Source organism: Peromyscus maniculatus, chromosome 12 (assembly GCF_049852395.1).
Source record: "Peromyscus maniculatus bairdii isolate BWxNUB_F1_BW_parent chromosome 12, HU_Pman_BW_mat_3.1, whole genome shotgun sequence".
NCBI lineage: Eukaryota > Metazoa > Chordata > Mammalia > Rodentia > Cricetidae > Peromyscus > Peromyscus maniculatus.
The window spans coordinates 41906520-41929751 of NC_134863.1; the positions used below are offsets into that span (position 1 = coordinate 41906520).

At 38.3% G+C, this 23232-nt stretch overlaps 1 pseudogene; it reads right to left on the reverse strand.

Moving 5' to 3' along the window:
- The window catches only part of LOC102924893 (zinc finger protein 431 pseudogene), a 93464-nt pseudogene extending 70463 nt beyond the window's left edge, over positions 1-23001 (reverse strand).
- Positions 23002-23232: the final 231 nt, after the last annotated feature.

Here is a 23232-nt window from a genome sequence, read left to right on the forward strand (position 1 = left end):
TGAGGCCAGATATTAAGCAATGTAAAACAACAATAACTACAATGAAAAACTGCCACTTCGTTATCAGATACTGGCTACATGAGGAATTAGGCTCATCACATTATATTTTTTTTCTAACTATAACCAGAACCCTATGCTTAAGGACTATTAGTAGACTCCCCAACTATTCAGAAAATTGTGAACCCACATGTAACTTGAAGATTATTTCTACCCTTGCATTAGCTTTTATGGGTAACCAATATTCCTTTTCTTTCCTTTATGACTCAAAACTCTCTGTAAATTCAGGATGAGCTCATATAACCTGCTTAACTTATTATATTTTTAAAAATACAATTTTCAAATCAAATGATATTTTCTGATGACATAGATAGGACATACATTTTAAGAAGCACTATTCAAATTATTACGCTGATAAATGCAGAATTCAAGGGAATGCTATAAAATGAGTAATAATCTGATTACAAAGTTATAATTGAGAAACATGAATAATCCATGAGTAAATTAAAACTTATTGGGCTAGAGAGGTACCTCAGTCACCAAAGTGCTTTTCTGGCATCTGTAAATGTAGGCAGAGGTTTTTTGTCCTGACCACCTGCTTCCCAAATAACCAACACAGAGACTTAATTGTAAATGCTCAGCCCATAGATCAGGTTTGTTACTAGCTAACTCTTACATTTAAAATAACCTATATTTCTTATATATCCTCTGACACATGGCTCATGACTTATTACCTCATTTCTACATGTTTGGTTTCCTGGGTGTCTGGCTGGAGTCTCTCTTGACTCTGCCCTTCTTCATTCCAGCATCCTTAGTTTGGTTGTCCTGCCTATACTTCCTGCCTGGCTACCAGCCAATGAGCATTTTATTAAACCAATTTGAGTGACAAATCTTTACAATGGATAAGAGGATTATTCTACCACACATGAGGACATGAATTTGATTCCCAGAACAACAATGAAAAATAAGCCAAGTGTTGTGCCATACACTTTATTCCTAATGCAAAGGAAGTGGAGACAAGTGAGTCCCTGGAACTTCTTATCTAGTCAGGCTAGCATTCTTTGCAAGTTCTAGGTTGTTTAGAGATCCTGTCAAAAAATAAAAGTGGATAGTGCCTAAAGAATGGTGCTTAAGATGTCCTCTGGCTTCTACATGCACATGTACACATGCATACTTGCACACATAAACACACATACACATGTACAATAAATAAATGAATGGATAAATAAATAAATAAAATAAACTGTTACCAAGTCCTATGATGCAAGTCACAGAGTTGCAAGACCTACCTAAGCTCTATAGAGCCTAGAATATTCCATTCCAAGTCCCAGATGCCAGACATGGTGCTATGTGGTTTGGTGTTTCCTGAGTTTCAGTCTTGTTTTGGCCAAATCATTTTTGCGATGAGAATGATCACTCGATACCATTGTATACTTTACCTGTATAATTTTTAAAATTTTTTGTTATGAGCGATATTATCTTCCCTCTCCTTTTCTTCCCTACAAACCCTCACATGTACCCCACCCCCCTGCTCTCTTTCAAATTCATGGCCTTTTTATTCCATTAACTGTTGTTACAATTGTGTGTGTGTGTGTGTATGTGTGTATACATACATATATATTCCTAGATACATAAATAAAACCTATCCCCTCTGTGCCATGTTATTTGTATATATGTTTTCAGGGCTGACCATATGATATTGGATAACCTGTAGATGTAACCAACCGTCTTATTAAATAAGAAACACAGAAACAATGTAAAAGAGAAAGCTGAGAAGTCAGAGCTCAGAGCTAAAATCTCACCCTTCCTCCTGCTGTCCCAGCTTCGCGAAAAGAGAGACCTACTTCCTGTCGGTTCGTTTTTTTTTAAAGTATGTTGTTCTGCCTTCTCATTGGTTGTAAACCCAAACACATGACTGCCTCGTCACTGTCTGAATGTACAGCCCCCTAGGTCTTAAAGGCATATGTCTCCAATGCTGGCTGTATCCCTGAACACACAGATATCTATGGGATTAAAGGCGTGTGCCACCACCGCCACACTCTTGCTATGGCTCTAATAGCTCTGACTCCCAGACAACTTTATTTATTAACATACAATCAAAATAATAATTCAGTACAATTAGATTATCACCGCAATAACCTATTTTTGTGCTCTTCCCTAGGGTAGACTATTTTTACAGATCTCAGTATTCCTTATTTGTTTTTAATTCTTTACCTTGTGAGGTTTCCCTTGTCCATATTAACATGTCTATTGGTAACTAACAAGTCTTTAACTGACTTAAGACCTCTTCAGCAAGAGGAAAATCATCCTGGCACTAAATATCTAGGCAACTACCCAGGGCTAGAAATTGGTTATTGATGTTATAGGGTTCATAATTCAGAAATTGCCTATAGTCTCAGAAGAGACTTTGAATGATGGAGTTTTTAACAATGCTTGAACTGGTAAGACTATGAGTAGTTTTGAAGTTGGAATGAATGCATTGTGCACTGTTAGATGTCCATAAGCCTATGGGAGCCAAGGGCAGAGAGTTATGTTTTGAATATGAAATGAAATGCCTTCTATAGGCTCATGTGTTTGAACATTTGGATTCTGGCAGGTGACACTGTTGGGAAAGTTTATTGAATTTCTAGGATACGAGGCTATCTAGAGCAAGTGAGTCACAGCAGGTAGACTTTGAGGGTTTTTGTTTGTTTGTTTGTTTAATAATTTATTCTTTTCTCATACATTACCTCCAGACTGCCGTTTCCCCTCTCACCACTCCACCTACTCCCTCCCCCAACTTCTCCTCTCCTCTTTTTTCTCTTTTTCTTCTTAAAAAAAAAAAAAAAAAAAGAGCAAGCCTGCTACGGATATCCACCACAAAGCCTGGCATAACAAGACCCAATAAGACTGGGCACAAACTCTCATATCATAGCTGAACATGGCAAATCAGTAAGAGGAAAAGAGTCAGAACATTGAAAGCACAGGCCCCAAGAACAGCAATCAATAAATGGGACGTCATGACACTGAGATGTCTTTGTAAGGCAAAGGACACCATCAATAGGACAAATTGGCAGTCTATAGAAAGGGAAAATTTTTTCACCAAGTCCACATCCAACAGAGGGCTAATACCCGAATTATATAAAGAACTCAAGAAACTAGATATCAACAAACCAATTAATCGAATTAAGAATGGAATACAGATCTAAACAGAATAATCAACAGAGGGCTCTCAAATGGCTGAGAAACACTTAAAGAAATGTTCAACATTTTTAGCCATTTTTCAGGGAAAATGCAATTCAAAATGACCAGATTCCATCTCACGCCTGTCAGAATGGCTAAGATCAAAACCACAAGAGGCAGCTCATGCTGGTGAGGATGTGGAGCAAGGGGAAAACTCCTCCATGGCTGGTAGGAATGAAAACTTGTACAACTACTATGAAAATCAATATGGTTGTTCCTTAGAAAATTGAGAATTGATCTACCTCAAGACCCAGCTATACCACTTGAGCATGTACACCTAAAGGATGCTGTATCCTAGAACAAGGATACTTGCTCAGTCATGTTCAATTCACCTTTATTCATAGTAGTCAGAAACTGGAAACAGCTTAGCTGTCCCTCAACCAAAGAATAGATAAAGAAATTGGGGTACATATACACAATGGAGTATTACTCAGTTATTAAAAACAATGACTTCATGAAATTTGCACCAACATAGCCATCTCAAATTTTCTGCATTTTTAAAGGGTTACAGACCAAATTGTGTGCCTATAAAATTTATTTGTCGAAATTCTAACTTCCAGAATCTTAAGATATGATCTTACCTGGGTTTTGCAATGGCAATTAATGTGAAACGAAATTATGTGGATAAGTGCAAATCCAATGTGAATGGTGTTTTTCTAAAGATATTAAAACACGGGCATACACACAGGAAAGTCTGTATGATGATAAGAGGACACTACAACTATCTACAAACCAATGAGAGAAGCTAAAATGAGGGGGGGAAACTAATATTGATTGTGGTGATATTTTCTTTGTGCACCCCAATAAAGCTTATCTGAGGATCAGAGGAAAAAGCCAGCCACTATATTAAACATAGAAGCCAGGCAATGGTAGCACACACCTTTTATCCTAGCATTCAGGAGGCAGAGATCCATCTGGAACTCCATGAGTTCAAGGCCACACTGGCAACAGAGCCCGGCATGGTGGACTAAGGCTCACAACCAAAAGATCAAAACCTACACAACAAATGATGAACAATATGAAAAAGTCATTAATAAATCTTATAATCAACCCAACATAAAATTATGTCCCTGAAATACTTTCAAGATATAGATTTAGCTAAAGGAGAAGCTAACAAAAACTTCCTGTAGACATCAGACTTTTCTATCACTCACTCAACTGAGTATACTTTTAAGAAACTTAAAGTGAGAGAGCTTTTCCTGTTACAGTAAAACTTGGTGTAGAAATCCATACACCAGATGTGACAATTGAATGTATTTCACTTATTTGGAGACATAAAAGAATGATGCTTTTGTCAAGCACTTCATGGCTTTAATTGGTGTTATTAAACTGCTAGTAAATGGGTGGCAGAAAATTTGGAGAGGAAAGTGGAATAATCATGTAAAATATGTATAGGTATTGCATTTGAAAGATAAGGAGCTAGGGAATGGGATTAAAACAGCTAAGATTTTGAAAGCCTTTATAAGAAACAGACAATTTGGCTCATTTAAGGAACAGAATAGGAGATGGTATCTCAGGTTGCTAAAAGGAAAATTGGGTCTTATCAGAGAACTTATAGCTCTGTGTGGCAGCAACCAAGTAATTATATGAGGGTGAAGAAGTTGATGCAATTTAACAGGAGTTCGGGTGAGACTTGTGACAGCCTATCATAGGAGAGTTAATGAGCAAAATGCTAGACTTTGCTCTGTGTGCCAACCAGTGGAAAGCTGATTGTAGCCTAAAAAAAAAATAGGATAGTAATAAATTGTAACAAATCCTCATGGAGGTGACAAATGGAGGCCTTCAGGACTGACTTCCAGGCCCATTACTTTTTTAACACTCTGTATAAGTTATAGTGTCTGAATTAGTTGATAACATTAAAGATTCAATTTTATCTTTTGGAGAAAAAGTTATTGGATACAATAGTTCAGTTGCTCTGACTCTTTAAAAGCATTGGCTATTTGAAATCATTTTATGAACTCTCATGTATTTTCTGGTTGGCTGAGAGGGAGACAATATTTGAAGATGATGTTTAGAAAAGATATTCCTATTACCACTTTTGGTAATTATATACAAATTTCTAATATACCTCCTGTGGACACAAACAGTTCTGTGTATCTACTATATATGAGAACTGATCCGGGTTATTGAAATAGATAAATGAAAATCTCTTCATTATCTTCAAGAGTGGGAGCCATTGCAACATTGGAAAGCTGCAGATTTTTGTAACGGTGCATAAGCCAATGGTTATGAAATTCACAGGTGAGTGGAACCTAACTAGTCCACAGAACAGGGAAACCATCCTGATGGAAATAATATTGTCATAATTTTGACACCAACAGGAAAGCTGAAGGAGAAGAAGGGGAGTGGAGAGGCAGGAGGGTATTGTGCATGTGCAAGGTATGGAAGTAAAATGAGCATGACTCACTCAAGGGAATGCCAGTGTATAATATAGAACCTGAGGCATAAGGTAGATTGTTAAAATAGCTGCAATTATTCTTCCCTTATTATGTGATATGTTGTCATGTGGTAACAATATGCCTTTTAATTTTTTCCTACAGAGAGGTTCAGTCTATTCAACCATTCCTTGAATCAAGAGGGCATTATTACTTACTTTACACAGTTGGTGGTAGCAGAGGAAATGCACTGTACCCCAACATGGGCTGAAGAATCATTCTCCTCAGCCTCCTCTTAATCTGCCCAGTTTCCCTAGGGATGGCCTAAGAGGACCTTCCAGAAGACAAGGGAACATGCAGAACAAAGAGGAATGTTGTAGCTGGAGCTGTCTGAAACCAAAGTGCCCTCAGCTCATTAGGCATCTGAGTGAACCCTAATGAGAGCATGATAACTATCCAGCTGAATCTTCCACAAGTCACCAGAGTGAGTCTCCTCAGTGACTCTTCCCTAAAGCATGAATTGGTATATTTTATGCTTTGAAACAAAACCAAACAGATGCCATAAAATATAAGTGTGTATGTATGGGGTGGCAGTGTTGTATTTTGAGAACTTCATGCTGAAGAAAGAATATGATGAAACCCTTCCATTCCAAATTTCCTTTCTTTCTTCCTAAACATCAAAGGGCACTAAATGTATTCTTAAAAATATTAAAATGGCTAGGTGGTGGTGATGAAGACCTCTAATCCCAGCACTCAGGAGGCAGAGGCAGGTGGATCTTGAGTTTGAGGCCAGCCTGGTCTACTGATTTAGCTCCAGAACAACAGCCAGGGCTACAAAGAGAAACCATGTCTCAAAAACTCTCTCTCTCTCTCTCTCTCTCTCTCTCTCTCTCTCTCTCTCTCTCACACACACACACACACACACACACACACACACACACACGTGTGTGTGTGTGTGTGTGTGTGTGTGTGTGTGTGTGTGTGTGTGTGACCTTTATACACTGATTTATGGAAACTTAAAGAACCATATTTAATGTATGTGAAATGCTTATACTAAGCAGCTTTGTACATGTTTCATTTCCAGCATGGGTTCAGCTGCACTAGAAAATTCAGTCTTGTCCTATTTAAATTAAGAAAATGTGTTCTGGGGCAAGCAAGATAGATATCGCTAAGCTGGCATTCTGCGGTCTCTACATCCTACAGTGTGTGACATTGGTACCCATGAGTTCCTTCCCCATCTGATTCTGAAAATTCAACCCTGTCCTTTTTTATCCTGATCTCTCTGCCCCTAATCATCTTATATTCAATCTACATATGATAAACTGTCAGACAGAAGTTGTTTGGCTGATGTATGGTGAGATATGTCCTTTAAACATTGAAGATACCCTTGACTGGCACATCACCAAGAAGCTATGGGTACCTGTGGTTGGACAAGCAACACCTAATTTACAAAGCAAATGCTATTTTAGGCTGGCATTTGCACTCCAAGGAAAAAGTTGTTCTGCTAATCCAAGGTGGCATTATTGAACACAGCATGGTGTAGCTGGAGTTTTTTCTCCGGGTCCTGCCAAGCCCTGGCAGTTCGACAACCCACTTATAAAATAAACACACAGACGCTTATATTATTTACAAACTGTATGGCCGTGGCAGGCTTCTTGCTAACTGTCCTTATATCTTAAATTAATCCATTTCCATAAATCTATACCTTGCCACGTGGCTCGTGGCTTACCGGCATCTTCACATGCTGCTTGTCATGGTGGCGACTGGCAGTGTCTCTCTCCGCCTTCCTGTTCTCTCAATTCTCCTCTCTGTTAGTCCTGCCTATACTTCCTGCCTGACCACTGGCCAATCAGTGTTTTATTTCTTGACCAATCAGAGCAACACATTTGCCATACAGACCATCCCACAGCAGCATGGTGTGAAGGCAAGAGCAAAAGAAGGCTTGGGAGAAGGTGTTGCTTTGCCTCTTGTTGAGATCCTCTAGGAACAGGAAAGGACATAGACCTGCCTCAGATCCATCCTTCCACTTAGCTCTATGACTGAGAAGTGTGTATTTGTCAGTGTTCGTACATGAGCTGCTGTATCTCATGGGCCTATTGTTGTCCTTGATCTTGGTTCTTCATGTTGTCGTTTACAACGAAATAACCAGCAGCTAATCTCTGGCCATCTAACACCTTGCCCATGCAATGGATTCAAAAGAAAAATTATTCCCGATCTAAAGGTGCACATAGACAGGCAAGGCCAACTCACCTCAGGAAAGTTAAAGAACAGCAGTTTTCTAATGTTCTACCTTTATAAAACCGTAACAAACTAAATTTGAACATAGGGTTTCCAACTGTGAATATTCCAGAATTTCAAAAGCCAAGTTGATCTCAGATGACTAAACAGTAATGTTTCACCCTTGCTACTTCTGATGTAGTTATTTGGAACAATAATATCATTGTTGAGAAACTATTCCTTATATGGAAATAATATTGTTCTTTAAATATTATTCTCTTTCAACGATGTTACTCTTTCCAAAAGGTGCGGGAGACAGGAAGCCATTAGAAGCCTATTTGCCCAGCCACATTTTTTCATGTCTAAATTCTTATCCCAGCCTTCCATTTCCCTTCTGATAAAGAGCTGTGACAAAGTTCATTGGGGGAAAGTTAATTGGATTCTTCTGCTCTCTTAAAAAAAATGTCTCCTCTCCTCAGGGATTCCTCAAATTCCTGTCAAGAGCCACTTAGGGCAGCCTGTGATGCTTCCTTCCTCAGAGGAGATAATGTGTATGTGACTGAAAGGTGATGTTTACACAACAGGAGGTAGAGAGCAAAATTATAAAGCAGGAACAGATCGCCTCAGTCCTCTTCACTTCCTCTTTTGGAAACTTCATCCCTTCACTTGGGTCCCCCAGCATGCTCTCATGCCTCCCGCCCTCCATGAGAGTTGTTTCCCATGGGTTTGCGCTAAACTGCATGCTGAGGTCATCTCTCCTGTCCTCTCTCTTCATACCCAAACCTCATCAAACCCATTAGTCCTGCCATCTTTGCAGGTCTGTTCTCTATTAGAAATTCCTGGACCAGTTCCTGGAAGCACGATCATAATTATTTTTTTATCATTAAGAAATTTTCTATTCATCTTGTATCAACCACAGATCGCCCTCTCCTCCCTCCTCCCACCCCCAGCCCTCCCCATTCCCTCCACAACCCACCTCCCATTCCCACCTCCTCCAAGACAAGGCTTCCCATGGGGAGTCAGCAGAGCCTGGTACACTCAGTTGAGAGGCAGGCCCAATGATAACTTTTCAGGAGACCCGCCTCCCCCCCCGCCCACTCTTTCTCCCACCTACCCACACAACACTGGATATTTCAACAGGCACTTCAGAGCGTCAGGAAATTTAATATAAAGTTAGAAAAGAATTCCAGCTACAACGTGGAGTCATTCCCTAACAGTCATCAGCCAGAACTTTCAGGTTTGCCTCTGTCACATGAACATTTACTCTTCACTTTCTCAGCGCTTTTGAGAATGAAAATAATTGGATTTTATGTGAAGAAGGAAAAATGTTGGCGTGTTAGGTAAGGGTTTCACTTTCTTTCTGCTCTGTTGCCACAAGTAAGAGCAGAAATCTGAACACACCTCTTAACTTTTGATCCCGGTAAAACAGAACACGTTTGGAAAGAGTGATTTTATTTTGTATCTTAAAGGGGATGTGTGTCAGGGTGGTGTGAGGGTTGTTTCTCTCTATGTGTTTCTGTGTTCCAGGACATTTCTTCAAGTGTCCTCAGACTGACATAGCTTCTCTTCTTTCTTACCAGTTATCATCATGAGTAACTGTAGAGGGCACTGGAGGCACAAGATCCTGAGACAAAGAGGCATTGGATGGGTAACCCATCATCTCATTTGTTCCTTTCTACCCTAGAAACAGAAAGTCCTTCAAGTCTTTTTTTCTTTATTAAGACATTTTCTACTCACTATACATACAGTTCCCACCTCTCCCCTCCTCCCACCACCCAGCCCTCTCTCCCAAGCCACCCCACATCTCCACATCCCCCAAATCAAGGTATCCCATGGGGAGTCAGCAGAGCCCAGCACACTGAGCCTAGGCAGGTCAAAGCCCCCTCCCACTGCACCAAGGCTGTGCAAGGTGTCGCACCACAGGCACTGGGCTCCGAAAAGCCTGCCCATGTACCAGGGATGGATCTCAATCCCCCTGCCTGGATGCCAAACAGTTCGAGCCAAACAACCATCTGTAGTATCCAGAGGGCCTTGTCCAGTCCCATGGGGGCTCCACAGCCACTAGTTTACAGTTCATGGGCTTCCACTAGTGTGGCTGGTCATCTCTGCACATCCTCCCATCATGATCTTGACGTCTCCTGCCTCCTCTCTCTGATTGATTGGATTCCTGGAGCTCAACCTGGTGCCTGGCCATGGATCTCTGCATCTGCCTCCATCAGGTCCTTCAAATCTTAAACCCAACATACTATGTTGCACCTAGGGTATATGACTATATACCCAAGGTAGCCTAACTCTGCCAAAAGTTTCCCCTAGTCTGCAGTGCAAATGGGGATGCATATCAGTGATTCTAGCATATTTAATGAGCTTTCAGGGCTTGGAGTACTCCCCTCATAGGCATTAGTTGTCCATTGCTGTTCATCTGTAGGTAATAAACTCTAGCTCTAACTTGTGTGCCAGAATATGTTCTCTCCCTTAACTCAAACGAGCTGCATATGTGTGAGGTATGTTAGCTTCCTATTACTGTGTAACTGCTGTATCACACACTTAACAGCTTCACATAGCAGCAATTTATGTTATCATATTTCCATAGGTCCAAAATCTGGACAAGGTTAGTTTTATTCCCTTTTCAGGATCCTGCCAGACTAATATCCAAGTGTGAGATAGGATAGGTCTTTCATTAGAAAATCAGATCTAGTCAACTTCCTTCTTCTTTGTGTTGACCAGGGCTAATTAATGTTCATAGACACTTGCTGCTCTTGGTTGTCATGTGTATTTCTCTACAATACAGCCATGTTCTACTTCCCAATCAGCATGAGAATGTCTCCCTGTATTTCATCTCCCCACTAGCTCCTTTAAAAAACAACAACAACAACTAGATTCTCTTTTAAAGAGGCCTTCTTGAGCAGATTGGGTCCCACTTCCATTCAGTGGCAGGTAGTTACTATACGAAGGATTCAGGAATCACGGTGATTTCAGAAGCTCTCTTTGAATTCTGATGACCACTGATATGGTCTTGGTTCTCATCTAACTTCTTACTATAGGAGGGGAAATTAAATGAATAGATGTGATGGTGGGGGCTCTGTCTCCCCATGACCTAGGAACTGCAAGTGCTAAAACCACAGGACTAAATATGGAGTAGCATGCCCTTTCAGGAAGTAACACTGTCCCCGGGACTTCCTGTAGTGGCACAAGTTCTGTGTTGCTTTCTATCAAAGACAATAGCCACTAGGTGCACAATTAGAAATGTAGCTAGTAACTTGAGGATCTGATTTTAATGTTTTCTTTAGTTTTAAGTAGTTTAAACAGCCACTTTCTTCTAGTGGTTACCATATGACGCAAAGTTAGACACATGACACATGACTTTTAACCTGTCCTGAGGCACAGTACCAGAGTCCCCAAGGTGAGCTATATTATTTGGTACTTCTATCTTGTCTTTAGTGTCCATCTGTGTCTGAAGTTTCAGTTCAAACCCCAGCTACTATCTTTATATCTACATTTACTCCTGCCTTTTTGTGTCTGCCAAATCCACAGTTTAGGTATCGATCCATCTTTAATGTAAGTTCTAATATTAGAGATTTCTTCAGCTTAAACTGGATATCCCTTTCTCTCACTCTCTCTGCCACAGAGGTGTACATACAATAATTGTGATTCTTCTTGGTGAGAATTCTCTATTCAAGATACAATGACAGGCATCCCATATATGGGCCATTCAATCTCCTCTACCACCATATATGATAGACTTATTCCTGTTGTGTAGATGAAGAAATCAAGTCTGTAAGAAACTAAGTTGCTTTCTAAAGTCTCACTGTGGCATAGTTCTAGACCAGAAACCAAGCCAATTTCTTTGTTTACAGTAACTGTGATATTAGCTTCTAAACTCCATTACTATCATTAACATGGCTTTTTCAAAGTTCAATCAAGCTGGTGTCTGATATCATTAGTGAAAATAAGTCTCCTTAAGAAAGGTTATATTCTATGTGCTGAATCCTTAAGAGAGCTTTGACCCTTTCATAGGCTCTAGAAGCTCCTTCGGCAAGAGTGCTTTTATTCACCTATTTGAGTTTACTTCCTTAGATTTCATCCAGATTTTAAATGTTGTTCTATAAAGTATGAGCCATAAAAGTGATCTGTGTTTTTATCTTGAGCGCAAATCTTTCTGCCAACAGTTGCTAGCCATTTTTCTCAATTTGCCTCTTCAGCTGCTCTGAAAAATGAATGCCTTGAGACCACGGTGTAGACATTAGGACTCAAGGCTCAGAATCCAAGATGATCCAGGCTTACCTTCTGGCTCTGCGTCTTACAAACACCACATACTTACACCTTCATGTCATGCTTGAAGCTAAAGTAAATAAATCAAGTTATCCCACAGCCAGAATTGTGGGACCACGTGTGCCTTCTGAGGAGAGCAAAAGAAGATGGTGTCCTTGACAGAGAAGCAAGCCTGGGATGCTTGCATAGAGCAACAGTGTTGCTTCTCCTGGGGAAGGTTTTACTGTGCACACTTTCAGGTCCTGTACAAAATAAAAATATAATGCTGCTTTCCTAAAATGCAAGAAAAATATTGCTACTGGAGACATTAAAAGATGACTCTCTTTCTCAGTTTCTTTCTTGATTAGTCAAGTGAGAAACATTTGCTATTTAATGTGCTAAGCAAAGAAAAATAGCCTCTGTGATTTTAGCATCTTTTGTTACAAATATTTACATTGTATGGTACTAATTTTGAACACAAATGTAAAAGCATTTAAACCACTCCTATAATCACCCAAATCACTCAATTCATATTTAATGGCTAGCATTTGCATGTGCTTTATTCTTATTTGAACAATGGGAATGATGTGCAGATTAAAATCATTTTATCTTACTTTATGATATGTGCACTTTTTTTGTGGCACCCACTGCCTTTAGTATTCTGTGTGAGGAAACAGAGATGAAAAGGACCAATTGTTATCCTTAACTTTTCTTTGTATGGTATCATTAATCCATTGGTTATTTTGATCACTGCCTTAAGGTTGTGTATCCAATTTTTTTTCAATGAAATGTCACTTTGTTTCCCTTGTGACCATTAAAGTCTGGACAAGAAAATACCCTGAGACTACCTAAATATACTTCTTGGCAACAACTTCCACATGCTAGTTAATAGTATTTATGGTGGTTGCTTTCTGGGTCATCGTTGCTGTGATGTTTACAAACACATGACTTTCTGTTTCTGTTAGTGGATGCCTTCCTTTTAGTATATAGATTGTACTCTTGTATAATTTATCTGTTTTTAGTTTCCTCTTTCCCCTGATGTGGTCAGTGGAAGCCCATTAGAGCTGATTACTAAGTCCTTAATATTTGATCAATGCTTTGAGTGTTCTAGCACTTTCTAAAGCATAAAGGTTGTTCAAGTTCCATTTATACATCCCTCGAATTAACAAGAGATCCAGTCATTGCTTCAAGAAGTCCTAGGTTATTTTAATGACTTACAATATTAGAAGCCAGTATTAAATTTCCCTGTTATGGGAATATCATCACTACTAGGCCTTTTTAATAAACAGAACTTCCAGGTATGTGTGTATATTGTGTTACATTATATACATACATATGCACATATACCTGAAAGTCTTGTTTATGCACATGAATGTGCATTTACATATATTGCATGTACCACATGTAAGAATTTATAAGTGCATATGACATTTATATGTATATATACTTACATATATATATAAACACTTTTCTATGATCATCCTCTATCCCCTATGAATTGGATATATTCCATCATTTTTATTTCTAATAACATGGAATTTTGACTTGGTCACTTCATGGCCTATGACAGTTCACCCCTCTGTAGCAACTTGGTGGTCTCCTGCACATCAAAATATATGAACCGAGTGCAAGTATCTTTCAAGCATTCTCATTGATTTTTATCGATTCTTCAAATTTGCATTATATTAACATAGCGACAGGAGCAGAAACCATTCAGAAAAGTATATTCAGATATCACACATCTGTAGCCCATTTCTCTACCATTTTCACCTACTACCCATAGATAACCAATGCTAATCTTTTCAGATAGATCCACCCAGAATTTGTGTTTGTAAAAATAAGCAAACACTCAGTTTCTTATTCCTTCTTTCTCATTGCAGAGCAAGATACTTGGTAAGAAAACCATGTAATCACAACCTAGAAAAATACTTGGTAAATCAGCACTGTAAGTAATCACAGCCACCTGCTTCACTCATCTCCCTGAAGCCAATAGTTTCCTCATATTCATAAATTAAAAGTGGTCCTCCCTCCCTCCCAGCTTTCCCCTCTCCCTCCTACTTCAAAATCAACTCATTTTAACACTTTTCGGAGTCATGAGTCATGTAGCTTTTCACATCCAACTATTTGACTTTTTTTTTTTTCCCTGAGAATTTGATCCTTAAAGAGTGATTAATATGTCTTGATTAGGGAATGATAAATACTTGTATTAAATGTATGGAGGTTAAAAATTCAGCCACAGTCTTGCCTTTTTATCACTGTTTCCAAATGTTGATTTGAAAAAAAAAAAAAAAACAGAGAATTTGTGACAGAATTTTTTTTTCTGAATTCCAAGAACTAAGACGGTTTTACATTTTTTTCTTTATTAAGAAATTTTCTACTCACTCCTCATGCTATCCACAGACCCCCACTCCTCCCTTCTCCCACCCTCCAGCCCTCTTTCGCAAGCCACCCCGCATCCCCAAGTACCCCAAATCGAGGTCTCCCATGGGGAGTCAGCAGAGCCCAGCACACTGAGCCTAGACAGGTCCAAGCCCCTTCTCACTGCACCTAGGCTGTACAAGGTGTCACACCACAGGCACCGGATTCCCAGAAGCCTGCCCATGCTCCTCCAGGGACAGATCCTGATCCCCCTGCCTGGGTGCCCCCAAAAAAGTTCGAGCCAAACAACTGTCTTCCGTATCCCGAGGGCCTAGTCCAGTCCCATGGGGGCTCCACAGCCACCAGTCCACAGTTCATGGGTTTCCACTAGTGTGGCCGGTCATCTCTGTACATCTTCCCATCATGATCTTGATGTCCCTTGCCTGCAGTATCTCTCCTCTCTCTCATCAGTTGGATTCCCAGAACTCAGCCTGGTGCCTGGCTGTTGATCTCTGCATCTGCCTCCATCTGTGGCAGAATAATTTTAAGAGCCATCTTGAAGGCAGAAAAACTTAGTCCTACCTCAGACCACAAAACAAACATTTTTAATAAGATCTGGTGATCTGGGAAATCACAATTCCATGGAGCCATACTGCATGGCTTTAGGGGTCCTCTGCTTGTATGAGGCAAAGTTATTATCCCAATCATTAGCATCAATGTGACCAATAATGATTTTATACATATCCATTCTCTCACTCTCTCCCCACCTCTCCTCAAAACTCCTCCACTCAAAACCTTATATGGTTTTGTATTAGTTTTTATAGCCAAAAGTTGCATGACATTGTACTATTCGGACAATCAACTTTCAATTCAAATACTTTTGAAATTTATCAACTTTTCTTCTGTGTGCAAAAGGCGACAAAGGTCCAGGAACTAAAGCCACCATGGCCGTTGCCCCATAGATTGCTTGTGTTCATCAGAATATTTCATTCTACTCAGTATCTGCAAACCATAGCAGTCTTGATTGGAAATTGAAGCACCACAGCAAGAACAATTGTATAATTAGAAGATAATCATTTACTCTGGCAACATCTTGAAAGTAAGAGTTTTAAAGAACAATTAAAATTTCTATGTGTTTGATTGGAATGTGTTTATTCCTGATTAACAATTTACAAACATTTCTTCCCATAAACCTTCTCTCAGAAAAATCTCAAAAAACATTTTACCTTCTCTATGCTTTTCAATGACATGTATTTTTAATTCTAAAATAATCCAAGATCTATAATGAGCTTAATAACTCATTCTACTCGTATTTCCCTCATGGCCGGAGAATTGCTTTAAATAAGGCATTTTGATCTAGCAACATGTCTACAGAGTAATACTAGAAGTCAAAATAATCAAACCAGAAGCTCAAAGTTGAAGAATCTTCAAATGCTAAACTTGCAAGAAAGTTTCAAATCATTTGATCACTACAGAAAAAAATCAAGTCCAAATTTGCTTATTGAAAAATAGCTTCAGAGGTAATAATAACCACTAACATTCTATTGAGAGCATCTGAATTAGGAGAGAATGTCATAACTAGATTGTATGAAAAATGAGGCATATTTAGAGGAAAGCCATGATGTGCAATGAATTCTTGGCAAGGAATGCAATGTGGAAATCAAATACTTGTGGACTGCAGTAGTGAGAATGTTTCCAGAAATGGAGATGTTTTGGAGTTGATTTTTATGGGATCCATTTTAATTAGAGCACTCATAATGTTAATATTTTACTGAGATTTATTATTTGTGAAATGTTTTGAAACCCATGAAAATGCTATATTGTAAACAAGTAATGTCCTTGTTTTATATATTAATAATTTAAAGTTAAGCATGCTAATTAAAAATCTCCAAAAACAAGGGAATTACTCTATCCTTTTCTTAGATTCTTTTGTTTTCTGAGTCTGTAATGGAGAGCCCAGAGCTCTCATCAATATGACAGCTTGTAAATTCCTCCCAGTCAGTGCAGACAAGATACTATATCTGCAAATCTTGAATCCTGAATCCATGGAGTTACATGAAGAGCTATAAGCTGTTCATCTGGAACACAAAAGACAGAAGTGAGCTCAAAATTAATACCATCCATAAGAATGCTTTAAGTAGCAATGAACAATTGGTTTCAAAAAATAATCTTTTCTGTTTGCTTATTTCTGTGCTATACCAAGCTATATTTGGGTTTCTACATGTATTTAGACAAACATGCTACCTCTAATTTTAGAGGAAATTTGAATTAGAACTTTTCTGTAGTGTTCAAATGTCATGTGAATAGCATCAACTGTCTGGTCAACTTACTCACAGGTTTATGATACTTCACAAAGGCTATTGAAAAATAACTTTACATATTTTCTAATATTATTTTTGAAATATATGTTCTAGTGTACTTTTACTTATGTGTATGTATGTGGTAATATGCATATGCATATAGATGGACACCACTGGCATCAATGCCTCTGGAGCTGGAGCAACAGGCAGTTGCAAGCCACATGACCTGGGAACTGAACAAGGATCATTTGCAAGAACAAAATATGTTCTTAACTGCTGAGTTACCACTCCAGCCCTTTCCCTAATATTATTCTGCTAAGACTGGACAACACAAATATAAATATATGACAGTCAGATGAATTTGTATTTCTTGTAAGTGACAAGTATTTGTTCATAGTAGTATGTTTCTAACATTACACAGTCCATAATTATCCAAAATAATCATTAATTGCTCCTCTGAAGTCAAATGTAGAGACTTTCTGTGTATTATGTTGTAACACAAAGTAAAATCAGGGAGAAATAGTTTTGTTGTTCATGTGATGGACAACCAAATTAATCCTAGAGGTCACTGGGACAAGAATAAATTGTCCTGAACTTGATTCAAAACATTTTAATGACAAAAAGACTCTTTCCTCACACAGTTAAAAGTCAAAATACTAAGACCTACCATAAATGCAGTCTGATTGTCCACCTGAGCAGCATCAGGAGCCTAGTTCCTCTTTCTCAGGGTTCTATCACTCTCAGGCTTCTCTGATAAGATAAAAAGGTAGATTATTGAATCTACTTTTAAACAGGAACTACTTGTTTTAAATAGTATAAGTAATATTTTTTTGTCTGAATTTGTCAAATGTTAATGGATTGGACATTGTTAATGAAATTCTTGACTATGTTTTTATTTTAAACAAAAAAGGGGGAAATGTGGTTAATATATTGTACACCCCAATAAATTTATCTGGTGGTCAGAGAACAGAACAGCCACTATATTAAACATAGAGATTGGGCATTGGTAGCACATGCCTTTAACCCTAGCATTCTGGAGGCAGAGATCCATCTGGATCTCTGTGAGTTCAAGGCCACACTGAAAATAGAGCCAGGCCTGGTGACACATCTTTAATCTTAGCACTTGAGATCTCATGTCTTACTTGGTAAAGACACATGCCTTTAATCCCAGGAAGTGATGGAGGGAAGCAAAAAGGTATATAAGACAAGGCATGAAAACCAAGAACTAGAGCTAGTTAAGCTTTTAGGTTTTTGAGCAGCAGTTCAGCTGAGATCCATTCGGATGAGGACTCAGAGACTTCCAGTCTGAGGAAACAGGATCAGCTGAGGAAATGGCGAGGTGAGGTGGCTGTGGCTTGTTCTGTTTCTCTGATCTTTCAGCGTTCACCCCAATACCTGGCTCCGGGTTTGTTTTTATTAATAAGACCTTTTAAGATTCGTGCTATACTTCCCTTCCCATGTGCAGATAGTTACCACAGGTCTGAGATTACATCAATGGGTGACAATGGTCAGAGCAGAAGATAAACAAATGGTTTTATTAAAGAATAATTTCTGAGGACAATAGAAACTTTGCAGAAACCTATGAAAACTCGGTCCCAGAACTGCAGGATCTCTCTTCTCCTCTCTTACAAGTTAATCATTTCCAGAACAACGGTACTGTGTATATAATCTAATGGTGATACACTCACGGAGGCAGGCACAACATCATTTTCCCATGAGGCACGTGTTGGGAACAGAGACTGGAAAACAAATCAAAACAACAACAACAACAACATAAATATATATATAAATAAACAAAAATAAGATAAACCTTAGATTCTGTTAGAAAGGAAGACATCTGTAAATACACTTAAAAAAAACGTTGTTTTTTTTTTTTGTTTGTTTTTGTTTTTGTTTTTGTTTTTTAGTTTCCTCTGGCAGGCACAGCTCACATACTCTCATTCCCAGAAACCTAGATCTAGCAATGCATAGAACAACTGGTTTTAGAGTTAATATTTGAATGTTTCTAAATTCACTAAAGTATGTCCTGATGGAAGAAAGAAACTATTAAGAGTTGGACTAATTTCAGGGTCATGCTTATGCATAAACAATATAGTTTTAGTGAATAGGGAGGAAAAACCAAGTATTTCCTCCAGTTAGATGTCCTAAGCAAATTCTCATGTTCCTCTTGAAATGGTCTGGGCTAGTTATTTCTCATCTCATTTCAAAGATACAAATGCAGACTAAATGGGCCTCAATTTGCTTCTATTGTAACAAGAAGCTAGTGTTATCTATAGAAAAATTTAGTAAATGATTTCAGAAATTTCTTATTTTGTGGTTTAAGAAACAATATATAAAGACTATATCATTAAGAGTTATCTTTAACTGTAAGTAGGACTACAGATTAAACTGTAATATATCTTTGAATAGAATATCCTTAAAAGAAGAAATACAAATGGGCAATAAATATTTGAATAAAAGATTCAACATTCTAATCTTCATCAGAGAAAGGGAATTCAAACTGCTTTGAGATTTCACGTCATACTAGTCCGTGTAAGAACAGCTGGTCACAAAAACCAAAAACTAATGGCAGTAAAAGCTATGACTATGTGGGGAAATAAGAACACTAATACACGGCTGGTGATGATGTCAACTGGTTGAGCAACTACGGAAGTCAGTATGACTGCTTTTCAAAAAAAACCCAGAAAAACAAGAAAACCATTATAATTCTATACACAACTTTCAGATGTGTATACATCTGAAGGGCAGGCACTAAGTCAACATACCAAGTGGATACGTGCACAATCCTGTTTATAGCTCAGCGTGTGTTTGTGTGTGTGTGTGTGTGTGTGTGTGTGTGTGTGTGTGTGTGTGCATAAACTAGAAAGGTGCTTCTTAGAGAGAAGAAGAAGAAATCTGTACTTGACCTTAGTCAGAATACAAGAATTGATGGAGCAAAATGTTCAAGAGGGGTGTGATACAGACAGGACAATGGGGTACCTGTAACAAGAGAGCAAAAGGGGAGACTAATTGGGGAGGAAATGGCTAAGCTGGATGGAGCCTAGGGTACAGTAGGTGGGGAGGGGAAGTGTGAGAACACATTTGTATGAAGATGCCATAATAAGTTCCATTACTTTGTATTCTAACTACCAAAGTAATTAAGAAAAAAATAAAAATAGAATGAGGGAATGTGTTCCTATATAGTCCAAATTCTCAATTTCTATGAACAGAATGGATTTTCTTGTAATTTGGAATAAGTGGAGCGACTATAATTGATTTGACATACAACTGGAACTGTCCCTGCATTTTTTATTCTTGAAGTATATTAATATTTAAATTCCTCACATCTCATGGGTATGTTACTGCCATACAAGTAAGCACTGCTCAAAACAGGGGCCACATCAGTGGCCTGGGGGTGCTAAGACAAGTACTGATTAAGAACAGGACCCAGACACCAAGTACACACAGCTTTCTTCATTCTATAAGGTGCAAACCAGGCACACTCTCAGGAACACCTTCGTCTATCAGGAATACATACACTCCTGGACAGTACAGACAAAGTTTCTGATACTATACTAACCCCTTAGAATAAATTCCCACAGAAGGTTGGAGCATGGCTTCTGTCTTCATTGCTGCAGAGTTAGTGACTTACCTAAGAAAACTAAGGAAATCAGTAGACTCATAAAAGTTGTAATCTTGGGTATTCTATCAACCGTGAAAGTGGAGAACTGGATCATGTAGGGTTATTTCAATTATTAGTGTCAAGAAAATTCTATTCTGGGAAGATTTTTAAGGAGCAATACAACTCAGACTACATCCTACAACACCAAAAATAGCCACATTTAGCTTCAGTAAGAACAATATCGAAACTACAATGCACATTTTCATAGTATTACTAAATATCTTTTGCACCATTTTTATACATTCTATATGAAGTAAAAGATCAGTCTTGTTTTAAATATTTTTTCATCCTAGAATGTACTATGTATTAAGAGTACCTGCTAGTTATTTTTCTTAGTGAAATTTATAAGTTTTATATGCACTTAGACATTATCCTAGACATTAGGGACCAAAAAACTATTGCTAGTCAAATATACAAACACAATATGAGACTCAATTTATCTCAATGTTAAAAAGAAACCAATGTCACCTCTAGTAAAACTTTAGTTAATGGACTAAATACGAGAACCTATAAGGACATACTTATTAAATGTTGAATCACTGGTTCTATAGTCAGTATTTTTACTTTTAGGGATATTCTTATTATAAAAATGACATTTCATATTAGTAACTGCAATAAAAGATATATATATATATATATATATATATATATATATATATATATATATATATACAGAAAAATTATACATCCCAATGTTTTTAACTATAGCATGGGTTAGACGTGTGTAGGCTGAGAAACCTATATAAAAATGAAATTTATGATGGCTAAGAAAAAGTGGGTATTAAGATATAGATGATAGAGCCGGGCGGTGGTGGTGCATGCCTTTAATCCCAGCACTCTGGAGGCAGAGGCAGGCGGATCTCTGTGAGTTTGAGGCCAGCCTGGTCTACAGAGTGAGTTCCAGGGAAGGTGCAAAGCTACACAGAGAAACCCTGTCTTGAAAAAAAAGATATAGATGATAGAGAAATAAGTTTGAGAAGAATCTTGAAGGTGTGAAATTTAAACGTACTTATCAGTATATGGTATATTCGGTTGTAGAGTCTGGGGTTGTTGACTCCAGGTGAAAGGCCCTTTTATAAACCAACTTAGTGATAATATTATAAACTAAAATTTGGTGGAACCCACAAACTGAAATGAGATATCAGTGATCAGGTCTTGGTCACCAAATAAATTGATGTGAGAAAATTTATTAGAGTTATTATTTACTAAGTATTTCCCATTCTTGTTATAGGTATCCAGTGGTTTTATGCTGTCACATCCCCCTATAGTGAGATTTGACATCATGATTTTCTTTAGCCAATGAACTGAGCACAGTGGCCTGTGTTGCTTTCACGTGTATGGTGTTAAGGTTTGAGATATGAACTCCTGCTGCCAATCATGGCAATCATGGAAATGTGTGTTGAGATAAATTCCAAATCAACTTTGTTGAGCAGAAAACTCAACTGGAACATGTGTCAAGCAAACTTGTCTTATGTTAAGCTGGGGAGAGCTGGCAACTATTAGTTGCTGTGACATAATCTACCCCAAGCTATAAACACGTGGTCGGATGCCCCACATTACACAATGAATTCACCAGGGCCCATTTAGCATTAGTGAATTCATTCACTCATTATTTAGACTTCATTTCATGCCTAGGTTCAGAATCTGAAGAGGTGCTACATTTTCAGGCTTTGAGAATTGGCTACATTCAGCAAAACTGTTTGACTACTTGTTAGAAGATGGAGGCCATCTTTATAATTATAAAGCAGAATAGAACAGCAGCTGTCACCGGCAGGATATTTGAAGCCCACGGCAGTAATTAGCACTAGACCAATCTTTAAGAGCCACTGAAGTCACTCTTAAATATCACTTATCTTCCTGGAATCTGTAATACCAGGTAGAGGGAAGGGGCTGCACTTTCTAGGAAAGGGCAGAAAAACACACCGTTGTGATGGGAAAATGATAGTCATTGTGGAGTATTCAGTCAGCAGAGCTTCAACTGTGGAATTAAACTATCTTTGTGTACGCTGAGTATGAGACAATGAAAATGAAAACTGTTCCTGAGGAATGTATTTTATAGTTAACTGTTACTCATACTGGTGCTTTTGTCTCTTTCCTATTCAGAGCTATGCAGACCTGAAGCCCAGTGTGTGTGGGAGAGAGCAGGAAGCATTGTCGTCTAGGGTTGAAGGCCATGTGTCTCTGTCCCGAGCTATTAGAAAAGCCAGTATGTGGTCTGCCTGCAAACATCTGCAGGGCATTTGTGGCCATATTCACCAGGACTAATTTTCATTAATTATTATGTTATTATTACTTATTATTATAATAGTTACATTGGCTCTTCCTTGGTTAGCTACCAGTATGCCTCCACTGCTTTTGAGTGTTATTGCTTAATCTTTATTTTTTTTATGAATTTGGAAATAACAAGAGAAATCAATGGAAAAGAAAACATAGTTTAGTCACTAGCTGAGGTTAATATCTACTTGTCCTTCTTGAAAGCCACTTAAAAAGTAAAGAAATAATCTTTCATTACTTATACACATATAAACATGTATTTCAGAAAATGGGCTTCATTGAGTGTTATTTATGAACACTGGTATCCTCTGTTTTAACACTGCGTGCACACTAACTCACATACCGCCATCGAAGTCTCTGTATAGTTGATCACCATGATGCTGTAGAGGGAAGGGGAGAGACAGCCTGTTACTATATTCACAAAAAAACTATGGAGCACATTTGTAATCTAAATGTTCTTGTCACTGCTCAAGTACTGGGGCCACATGCTATCCCCCTCTGCCCCCCAAAAACCAAACACCCTATAAATTTCTAGAAACTTCCATCACTTGATTATTTTAGAAAATGGCAACTGACAAGA